Here is a 12396-nt window from a genome sequence, read left to right as displayed (position 1 = left end):
ATTCTGGTTCTGTAAAATATCATCAATGGAAGAGGGAAAAATTGATTTGATTAGTAAAGGAGCATAAAGCATGGAATGTACATAAATCATTTAATGTAGAAGTCTTGTATCCCTAGTATAGCTTTATGGTTATAGAGCATGATTATAGAGAAGCTGGCCAGCTACTTATACAAAAAGTTTGTTGTTGCAGAAGCAACAACAAAATAATTGCTCTTGGATTTAGCATTTAACAAGAGAGATAACAACAAACAATGCTTTAGAGGACGACTTTCTGTTTAACAGTAAGTTAACCTGGTAAAAAATATAATGAATAGATTCAAGCGTCTTCCTTCTCTGCAAGTTTGCTGGCTGGTAGGACCACAGACATTATGGTCCAAGTCCTGAATGTAGTCCAGGCAGGCTCTGACCACCTCTGAGAAATAGCTGGGAACAGGCAGGTGATGTTTTTAGGTTATGAGCTTCAAGTACCTGGAGACCATATCTGGTTGATTCTCTTGGCTTACTCTTGCACAGTAGTACCACATACATTATTGCCACTCAAACATCCTTTAATACTGAAATCAGAAACCTATCTGTCTTTGTTCCTTCATCTCAAGAACAGAAGAGGAAACTTCACCTATACTCAAATGCTCCCATACCACTTGAGGCCCAAATGCTGAGAAATCTTCCCCTACTCCATCATAAAATATTTTCCTATGCCAATTATGGAAGATCAATCATTCAAATAATTCATACTGAGATGGAACAAAGTATCTGGAGAATAATCAAAAAATCAACCATGGATGTGAACACAAAGATATAAATGTCCTTCTAATTTCAATAATTCCTTATTCCTGAAAATAAAAGAAATTATTCATTCCTCCCTTTTAACTATATAGATATAAATGAGCTTCCCCATTGGCTCAGTGGTAAAGAATCTGCCTGCAATGCAGAAGTCATAGGAAATGTGGATTCAATTCCTGGGTCAGGAAGATCCCCTCAAGGAGGGCATGGCAACCCACTCCAGTATTCTTGCCTGGGGAATCCCATAGACAGAGGAGCCTGATGGGCTGTGGTCCATAGGGTCGCAGAGTCAGACACGACTGAAGCAACTTAGCATGCATGCATTCACATAGATATAAATGCATTTAAATAGAAGAGATAGGTTGAGCATCATAACTACCAAATTTCATTATGAAAAGTGAAAAAAGTGTTAGTTGTTCAGTCGTGTCCGACCCTTTGTCACCCCGTGGACTGTAGCTACCAGGCCCCTCTCTTCATGGAATTGTCCAGGCAAGAATACTGGAGTGGGTAGCCATTCTCTTCTCCAAGGGATCTTCTCGACCCAGGGATCAAACCCAGATCTCCCACACTGCAGGTGAGATCAATGCAAGGAAAGAAGAAAAAGACAAAAACTAGTAGCATTCTCTCATAATAATTCACTATAAATGTGTAGTAAATCAAGCTCCACAAAATTTTATTTAATTTTTTAAATAAAAATAATTTAAGGTCTTCACTATAAGACAGTAAAATGAAAAAAAGTAGAGTAAGCCAATTTATTTATTTATGGAACATGCCTTCCCATTTAGAAGTATTTCAAAGCACATCAAAGGATAAATTGTTAATTGCAGAACTAAGACTAAAATGGCATACTGATTACCTGCAAATGTTCCCAGCTCATTTTCCTCTATCACACAAAAATGAAGTAAATTTTTATTATTCTTTTTGTTTCCCATTTGAAAAACTTTTCCACCAACTACTTAATATTAACATGTTTGTGAATCTTACAAACAAAACCCTGTAGTCTGCTTTTATAAAAAAAAAAGTCTGTTTAATAGCCTTTTTGTGATTAGAAATCTTTTCATCATCTTTACTATATTACAGGGGAAGAAAAGCAATTTCAAATCTTATTATAAATGACAAAAGGTATTTTAAAAAGAAAAAACTAGTTTCAATGATACTTTTTCAGCTCATTGCAATAGAACCGCTTTGATAAACCAATGACAGTGTTTTTGTACAAATTCTCCTTAGTACTTTCATCTGTTCTGTATCTAACCTCTCCAGCTTCAAAAATACTAAAGGAATATGCAAAATCACAAAGAAACGCATCTTTATACATGCCTTTTTGTGAAGAAGAATGAAGTTCTGTGGCTACATCTCTGAATGAGAATTAGTCAGCTTTGTCTTCCTTGTATTCCTCAATCTGACCTGGAATATGGATTCACAAATATAAGTGGTGAAAATAGGTAGAGGACTATCATAGGTCCACCCACCCCCATTTATGGCTGAGTCAATAGGATCTGTTTATGGCCTGTACATATATGTGAGAACAGGAGAAAGGAGGAAAAGCAAAGAAAGGACCTCTTCAACCCTAGCTATTTGAACACCAAAAGATAGTATGTACCCACTTCCAATAACTCATTGAATGTTATTGCAGATCTCTCAGCAAATGAAAACATTAAGTCTAAAAGAGTGGCTTTTCTAGTGCTTCAGACAACCCACATCCTCATAAAGAAAATAAATTATCATTTATTTTTTAAAAATGTCTTATGTGCTTATAACCAAAACACTCCTCTAAACAATATCATGTGGTGGAAAATGAAAGGAACAAAGGATGTTTTGGTAACTGGGTCTTATTGTGTTAAACAAATGCAGCATGAAGTTTACATATTTATGTGGGTGTAATGATGTAATCCAATCTCAGAAAACTCGTGCATTTACAAGATGATGTTGGGATATATGCATTCCTGAGCACTGAGATTAACAATATGCTTACATAAAACTACACACGTTGTTGATAAAATTATATATATTGCCATCTTTATGGAAAAAAATGAAGACAAAGACAAGTCATTTGTATAAAATATTTTGATCAGTTCTCTATTAGCTTAAAATTGAATTACTTAGTTTTCTCCTTCTAGTTAGAAATGATCCAGCAAATTTTCTCCAAGCATTTATAATTCAGACTGAATCTTATTTTCATATTCTAACTTCTTTCATTTTACCCTAAAATTTCCTCTATGTTTTATCCTATTGTGTATAAGCCACCTTAGATCCTCTTTAAACAATGGGGGAAGCACAGTCAGTCATATCTTCTTTCCTCCCAAGAAGCAGGGAGACTCAACTCCACCTTAATAGAGGGTCTGTTCTGAAGATTTACCTCTCAGCTGCCTTGGGAAAATTGTTTGGCCCCCACAGCACCTGCACCATTAGCTTCACAGGTCAAGGAAGAGTTTGGGGAGTAATACATGCATGTACATATTCAAATCACCAGGTATAAGATCTGGCTTGAACTTATGGTAAGTTCTGAGTAAAAATGACAACTTCAGAATCAATACAGAAAAAGCAACCAAAATCTTAAGCCAGCCTCTGTAGCGTCTCTCATTACATACACTGTTGTCGTTTGGGGTAGGATAGTTCTTTCATGCATATGACTGCCGTGCAAGGCTTTTACCTTCATCTCTGTTCCCTGCTCCAGTTGGTTGTAACAATTCCACCGTCTCTTCTCATTTCCAAATGCTCCATGAAGAACTCCATGGAGCTCCTAGATGAAATGTCAGAAACCAACAGCTAGAGACTGAGTAAGGAACTGAGTGTGGAAAGGAAAGTTTGAAGTGTAAACAAGACCTTCTCAGAGCCTCTTGGTGGGGAAAAAAAAGAGCCTAAATAACTTCTTTTCGCTCTTTGCCATTAGATCTTAAGAAAGAAGAGATCATCTGGGATCCTCGTCTGACCAATATCATTGCAGTCTACAATCCATCAAAGACCACAGATAGAATGAGAACAGGGTGAGCAAAGCAGATTTGCCGGTCAGTTTAGAGACTGGCCAAAGAAATAGACATTTACATCACACATACACACCCCAACAACAGCACAGTTGCTCACACAGGTTTTTTTTTAAAAAAGTTTTATTGCTATGTCATTCATATACTACACAATGCACCCTATAGAGTGTTCAATTACAGTTTTATTTTCAAAGTGGATTTTATTGGACTAGGTGGTCTCTAAGGGCACTTGCAGCTCAGGGATTCTCCAGCTTGCTGAGCTCTCCCACTTGCCCTTATGAGGAAATGGAGGGTCATTGGGGCCATGATTGCTTGGCTCTGCAATCAGTGCTGAAGGCAAAGACTCTTCACCTCTTTCAACACCCTAGCACAGAACACTTGGGGAATGTGGTGTCCCTAAGCAACAATCGTAGCATTGATAAATTGCACTGTCCTTCACAGAGCTCAAAGCTAATGTTGTTATCTTACAAGAGTATTTATTTTCATATATGCATTACGCAGGTAGGGGTTAAGTATGATTATCTTCACTTCAGTGATAATGAAAGTAAAAGGCGTTGGTTTTGAGTGGCTTAGTCAAAGTCCCACCATTTGTCACTGGGTTAACTGCACTGAGATTTCCAGTGAGAGTGCTTTGCTTTTATCTTTTAGGAGAATAAACTTTAATGGCAGTTTTCTACAAAGTTGAAAAGCAAAAGTTACAATAGAATATAGTTCCTTTGTAAAAGATTCTTGATGTGTTCTTTCTAACTTAATCTTTTGTTACTAACAATGAAGATTTAGCATTTATATACCACTTAAAATCTGCAAAGCACTTTTCAAAGGTTAACTAATTAAACATCACCTTGGAAATGAGAAAGAAAGTTCTTATATTTGACATATGCTTCCTTTAACATGTATATTAAATACTTTATTCTGAGTTTATCAGAATATTTGTGACACCAATGAGGAAAATCTCATTTTAACTAATTAATTGTCTTCTTTACAGAATACAATAGAAAGTGTTATTGAAAGTATTCATTATATATTCAGAAATTTTCATTTAAATAGAATAATACAGGGTTTGAGGCTCTTAATGTATATTTGGTGTGACATATTGTGATTTGAAAGCATAAAGTAATATGAATTGGATTGTTTTATATCAACCCTTGAGAGAGGGTAATAAAATCATCAAAATTGTTAATATTTATCAAACCTCCTCTGTGCCAGACACAATTCTTAATGGTTTACATTTATCAGCTTATATAATCTTGCTAACAACCCTATAGTGAAGTATACAATGACCCCCATTTCACAGATGAGGAGACTGAGAGAAGATTTGCTCTAACGTGAACAAGGTTAGATAGCTGGGCAGCCTGGCTCCAGAGTCTATGCTCTAAAGTATACTATTGAAGTCACAACTGAGAGTAAATTTTTTAAGAAGATTGTAAGTTAAAGGCCCATGGACAGTTATTAGGATACAATCTGTCTAGGCCGCCTAAGAAGTCTGAAACGTGTTTAATTATAAATATAGAAAATGAACTAAAATTCTGACACCATTACAGATTTAGGGAAAACAATGATAGATTTCATATTTTCAATATGGATTTTAATGCTTGGTAATTATTTTAAATGCACATATATTAAAAATATTCTTTGCCACTAACCACGGTTAAATTTTTGAATTTTTAATTTGTCAATTTATCTGTTAATAACTTCTAAAACAACTGTTAAACTTAACACTGAGTGGGAAAAAAATGCCATATGTAAAATTTATTCTTTAGATATGTAAAGTACCCAAGGATTTGTGTGCATGCCTGTGTGTGTGTGTGTGTGTGTGTGTGTGTGAGTTTGTGTGTGTGTGATATAAGCTAAGAACAAGTGAGGCAAAGTCTTTTTATTAGGAAAAACAAAAATATTACTTTTGGTCTACATATATTGTTTCAAATATTATAGTAAATTCAGTGGATATTTGATAAGCATTTTCCATGCACATATTATCTATTAAGTCTTGTTATGAATCTTTGCAAGAAAAGAGAATATCATATAATTGAGTATGTTATTATAAATATCTTGATAGAAATGTATCATCCTATCTATAATTGAGTGGTGGTTTAATTGCTCAGTTGTGTCCGACTCTTATGACCCCATGGACTGTAGCCCAGCAGGCTCCTCTGTCCATGGGATTCTCCAGGCAAGACTACTGGAATGGGTTGCCATTTCCTTCTCCACCATAATTGAGTATGTTAGTATAAATATCTTGACAGAAAAGGAAATGATCATTTACTATGATTTAATGTGTCAAGATACATGACTTAACATCTAGGTTGAATCAAAGTATCATCCTGTAATAATCTGTTTTATTTACTGTGGATTAGATTTATACTTTAGTCCAAATAATGGTAGCTCATTCATTAAAACACCGAAAACACCTCAATGATGAATGTAAATCACACCGAAAACACCTCAATGATGAATGTAAATCTTACCTCTGTCCCCAGTATTACATACAATGGCTCCATTGTATCATCAGAATTTTAAAAGCCAACTTTGAGAAAGCTACAGAATTCTCACCTCCTTGTGGAACCAGCACAGAGCAAATTCTCAAAGCTGTTTTCTACTTTTCTTTCTTCTTTCACCACAACCCCTCAACCCTGCAACTAAAAGAGTGAAAGGCTCAGCACTAAGAAGCCATATATGGTCAAAGGCATTAGAAAATAACTCAAATTTTTAAAACACCTTAGTTATTATATCACTCATTGGAAGACATATGCATTATACCCTTTTGTTACTTCTTTCCCTCGTGTTAACAACTCCATCCCTTCATCTGTATTCCTGGAAGTATAAACATACTCTCATGACAGTTAAAAGCAACAAAATTAGTCATGGAGCTTACAAAGCAACTATGTCAGTGATATTTCAACATTCTTATTAAATTAACTTCATCTTTATTAGCCCTCCACTTTGAACAACTCATTTTGTTTGCTTTGCCAGAAGGACAACAGTTGTTGAAGGTAAATATCAAGATAAGAAAAATGAAATTTAGTAATGGTTAGAGAGCACATAGAAAATCACTAGTACATTTTACACTTACCTTCAAAAGTGGAAAAGCTTTCTTTCACTTTCTCTTTGTTTCTGAACTACACTTTTAGGAATGGGAAACCTTGTAACTGATATATGTTTTATGTAAGGCTGGTGGTGATAACCCCACTCACTGGCTCTTGTAACTCTTAAGCGAAACTCTCTAACTCAAGATATGGAGCCTAACCATCAGACAAATCTTCCAATTTAGGAGTCAATCATTTTGATAAAAGCACCAAATTTGGTGATGTTAAAAGAAAGTTATAATAAAAAGAGGAAAATGTGACAAAACAGTTGGGCACACTATATTCCAACTTGTCTCACTGGGGAATGAATGTGATGCAATGTTTGATCACAATCTAGTTGCTAAGTGAAATGATTGTGTGACTAATGAGCATAACACAAGTATCACAAGGACCATCTAGTTAGTAAAGAGGTGTTTCATGTCTAAAAAGGACAGCATTCTATATTAATAGTGCCATGGTAGGAAGAAGCATTTTCAATAATGTTTATTATTTTTTGATTATGAAAGTAATATTTTCCTATGTATGTCTACATAGTTGAGAATATACTACATATAGAGTTATACATGTATTATATGTATGTATGTATTCTATATGTATATAGAGGTGCTTCCCAGGTGGTGCTAGAGGTAAAAGTACCCACCTGGCAATGCAGGAGACTTGAGATGCAGGTTTGATCCCTGGGTCAGGAAGAGCCCCTGGAGGAGGAGATGGCAACCCACTCCAGTATTCTTGCCTGGGAAATCCCATGGATGGAGGAACCTGGCGGTCTACAGATTATGGGGTCTCAAAGAGTTGGACACGTCTAACGGGACTTAGCATGTACATGTGTATAGAAATTTTTGTCCTGCTTTTTTGATCTTATATATTAAGTGTTTTGAAAGTGTGATTAAGAGATCCTTATTCTGGTATCCACCCAAAGTCAAAAGGCAGGGGGAAAATAGTGAGAAATGGACAGCCAGCTGAATGTGTCACAGCACTAAAGTAAAACTTACATTTATTTAAAAAAATATTTTTTAAAAAGCTTATCATTATTATTGATCACTTGAGCTCTTCACAGGGCATGTAAACAACGTGTGGCATGTAGGTACATCACTGTTTCTGTCCCATATAACAGAAAACCCAACTCAAGCTGTCTTTAAACAGAGCTTGAGGAGCTCGAATCCAGAAGTTCCGACTTGAGGTGAAGCTGAATTTGGCAGCTCCATGGATGTTGTTTTTGTTGTTGTTCAGTTGCTCAGTTTGGAGAAGGAAATGGCAACCCACTCCAGTGTTCTTGCCTGGAGAATCCCACGGACAGGGGAGCCTGGTGGGCTGCCGTCTATGGGGTCGCACAGAGTCGGACACAACTGAAGCGACTTAGCAGCAGTTGCTCAGTTGTGTCCAACTCTTTGTGAACCCGTGGATTGCAGCATGCAAGGCTTCCCTGTCCTTCCCAGAGTTTGTTCAAACTCATGTCCATTGAGTCGGTAATGTCATCCAACCATCTCACCCTCTGTTGTCCCCTTCTCCTCCTGCCTTCAATCTTCCCCAGCATCAGGGTCTTTTCTAATGAGTCAGCTCTTCACATCAGGTGGCCAAAATATTGGCACTTCAGCGTCAGCATCAGTCCTTCCAATGAATATTCAGGATTGATTTCCTTTAGGACTGACTGGTTTGATCCCCTTGCAGTCCAAGGGATGTTACCCGCGAGCCAACTTGTCTTCAGCTCCACACTTTACCTTCCTTGCTGTTGCTTTTATTCTCTCCCTCCACATTTCCCCTGCGTTGCCCCATCTACAGCCACTGCAAAGATGACATCTTAATATCATGCCAGTCAGGAAAAGAAAGGCTCTGAACCAGTCACAGGGACCATGAGGAAGAGACACTGATGTACCAAACAAGTTCCAGTCCAGGCTGAAAATTGGGTATGTCCCACCTTTGGATAAGAATACAGAAAGATAGGATAGGAATGGATATTTCCAGAAAAAAATAAACTAAAATAACCAAATAGTAAAATATGTACTCTGTACTATCCTATTATTGTTCTACTGCCATTGGCTCAGATCACACCTTCCTTGATCCAGTCTTCACAAATAAAAAAAGAAATGTGAAAAAAATAGTAGATAATTCATAAATGAACAGCAAAGGTAATGAAAAGTATTTGGATTCGTTACTCAAGGAAAGGAAATTTTAAACCTGATCCAACGGATTCCATAATAATAGTTGTTAAAAAAAATTGTGATATACATTTTCCTTCATCGTGGCTTAGACTGGGAGAATTAGCTTGGCCTGTTACCCAAACATTCTGTCACTCACAAGAATAACAACCTTAGCAAGGGCTAACTTCTATTGGTCACTTATTAAGTGTCAGATAGTGGGTGTTCTTTGGAAGGACTGATGCTAAAGCTGAAACTCCAGTACTTTGGCCACCTCATGCGAAGGGTTGACTCATTGGAAAAGACTCTGATGCTGGGAGGGATTGGGGGCAGGAGGAGAAGCGGACAACAGAGGATGAGATGGCTGGATGGCATCACCGACTCGATGGACGTGAGTCTGAGTGAACTCCAGGAGTTGGTGATGGACAGGGAGGCCTGGCGTGCTTCGATTCACGGGGTTGCAAAGAGTGGGACACGACTGAGCGACTGAGCTGAACCGAACTGAAGTGTGCCAAGAGCTTTGTATTCACGCGTTCGGTTAGGCTTTACACCTCTGCTGGGTGGGGACTACTACTATCCTCATTTTAAAGATGAGGAAATGAAGTTGACTTTCTTCTCCAATGTCACAGCCTATAAGTAGTGCAGAATTCTTTCTACATGTCCAGGTGATAAGCAACACAAAGTTCCTACTGAGCCTGTTGCAAGGCTCTGAGATGAGGATTTTTGTTTTTCTTCTAATTAAGATTCTCGCTTTTTTTAAAGACATATTTTTGTACTCTTCAAGGAGAGCTGCCAAGTCTTATGCTCTTTGAATGCCCATTCCAGCTATTTCAGGACCATGACCAGAATTGATACTTATGGACTATGTTAGTGCATTGATTAATCTGGCCAAAGAGAATCTTAAACTGTTGTTCAAATCTATCTAATTTGAATAGGCACGTCGACCCAAGAGAATTTTAAAGCTTCTTTTACATGCTAAATCTATAAATGTATATTCGGTCTTTACAGTTGAGCCTCTTTGTATCAGTCAGTAATTGTTCTGTAGAAAATTCTCAAGTCATAGTTAAGTACTCAAGTCATAGTTAAGTACTCATGTCACAGTTAAGCACTAATTCTTAGTCATGTATCTGTGGGTTGGCTGGAGTGTCTTTCTTCAGACTGGACCAGAATTGCTCTCATTCCTGGTCTCCTTCAGAGGTGCAACCTGAAGGAGCAGTGTCTACTTGGGGTAAATTCTTTTCTTGAAGGAGACAGAAGAGAAAGTGAAAAAATCTTAGTGTGGACGCATATGTCAAACCTTCGCTCATATTTCTAACAACGCATGGGCCCAGTCACATGGCTAAGATCAACATCAACAGGAGATGGAAATACACTTCTCTCTTGGAATGTTGAAGGGGGAGAGACTAAGTATTATCTGAACTGTAATTTACTGTATTATACCTCCTCAGATAAAGAACAAGGAGTATAACATGAATTAAGCACATGCTTATTTATCCATCAATTTAGAAAAGATTATGGAGTAGGTACCATATAGTAATTTTTGAGCTAGATGATGACACTGCAGTAATGAATAGTAGCCTAGTGGCAAAACAAATCCCATTTCTTTGTGTATCATAGTACCAATCCCATTGGTAGACTCTTCCCCACTTGATAGCGAAGAAACTGAGGCATCAAGAGATCAAATAAAATTGGTCAAAGACACACAGATAACAAGTGCCAAAGGTCGCGTGTAAAGCCTGCACATAAAGCCTGAATCTTTACAACCTCATCAGTGTTGTTTTCCAATAATAGAGAAACTCCAAGATTGCTTTAGAAATGAACAACAAAAAATAGACTGCTTATTAGTTAGAGTTATATCCGACAAGCATAGTCAATACGAGTGATAGAGAACCAGAAATCCACTACTGTAGGCATTAGCCTTATACAATCATGGATGCCGGCTGCCTAGCAGTCTGGTGCTGAGCCGGAGTATCAGCAGTCAGGAAGAGAAGATGGACATGAAGTAGAGCAACCAGGGGGAGCCTGTGTGGAAAAACTGGAAGTTCACTAATCGGCCACTGCCTCCAGTCCCAGTGATTTGGACAACTTATGAGATAAGCCAGCATCCTGTACCACAGAGCTGTAGGTGCCCCTGGCCTGAGATTCTTGGAAGCTGAAGGAGTCTGATGGGAGCTGAAAGTGCTGTGGGCCCACGCGCTGCCCCTTGCCAGCAGAAGATCTGCGACAATGTACACGGAGACCAACAGCACCTGCCCTGCAGTAATGCTTGGAGCCTAGAAATGGCTGCCTTTTGGTGCCAAATCCCACTCAGATCTCTATTGTGGCTAACCCTAGCCTGGTGGAGAAGGAAATGGCAACCCACTCCAGTATTTTTGCCTGGGGAGTCTAATGGACAGAGGAGCCTGGCAGGCTGCAGTCCATGGGGTCGCAAAGAGTCAGACACGACTGAGCAACTGAACACCAACACCAACACCAACACCAACCCTAACCTGGAACCACATGGGAAGAGAATGTGGGGAAATTGACATGGGGAAAGCCATCACACCATGTTAGGATTTTTACTGTGAATTAAGTAAAAGTTGTATTTAACAGTAAGTATGAAATGAAATGACTTGCTAGAAATTTCAAGTGTTCCAGAGTGGAAAATCCTGAGAGATGTCAGAGCATTCGTATCTAGAAGCTTCTTCCTGTGCAGTAACAAACAGATCGTGAGTTTATTTATTTAAGCCTGACATTTCATAAACAGCCATAGCACTTAGGTTTTCTTTCATCATAATGTCACTCTGATGTATACGATTTGGGTTGCAAGAACTCATACAAGCTTAAGGAAAAAAGGGAATTAATTGGCTTGTATACCTGGAAATATAAGAGTAGCTCTCACATCAGGCATGGCTAGGTTCAGGGATGCAAAAAATATCACTAGGGTTTATTCAGCATCTCTCAACTATGCTAATCTCTGCTTCTCTTTGTGTGTAAGGTCCATGTTTTTCTACTCTAAGCAGGCTAGTGCCACGTGTCAGAAAACATAACTGCCAGTATTTCCCACATGTGTGTCTTTACATCTTGGGATGCAAAAAATAAATAAGCTATTTCTTTCCTCCTCCCACACATCACACACACACACACACACACACACACACACACACACACACACTTTGAAAGATTCCAAGTTGCCTCGTCTGGGTCATACGCCCACCACTTGCATCAAACACTGTAAGACAGAAGGATGAGATACTATGATTGAACACTTTTGGATCTCCTGCCCACTCCCACAGCAGAAGCTGGCAGGACACTGAGGCTGTCATTTCCACCAAACCCCTAGAATGAAGGAGGAATCACTCCTGAAATAATACTGGAGTCCTGGCCAGATTAAAGTGATTAATGCAAATGTACTTTAAATCAAAGAATTATAAG

The sequence above is a fragment of the Bos indicus genome, chromosome 2 (genome assembly GCF_029378745.1).
Source record: "Bos indicus isolate NIAB-ARS_2022 breed Sahiwal x Tharparkar chromosome 2, NIAB-ARS_B.indTharparkar_mat_pri_1.0, whole genome shotgun sequence".
NCBI lineage: Eukaryota > Metazoa > Chordata > Mammalia > Artiodactyla > Bovidae > Bos > Bos indicus.
The sequence above is the reverse complement of the archived record's forward strand: the minus strand, read 5'-3'. Positions refer to the sequence as shown.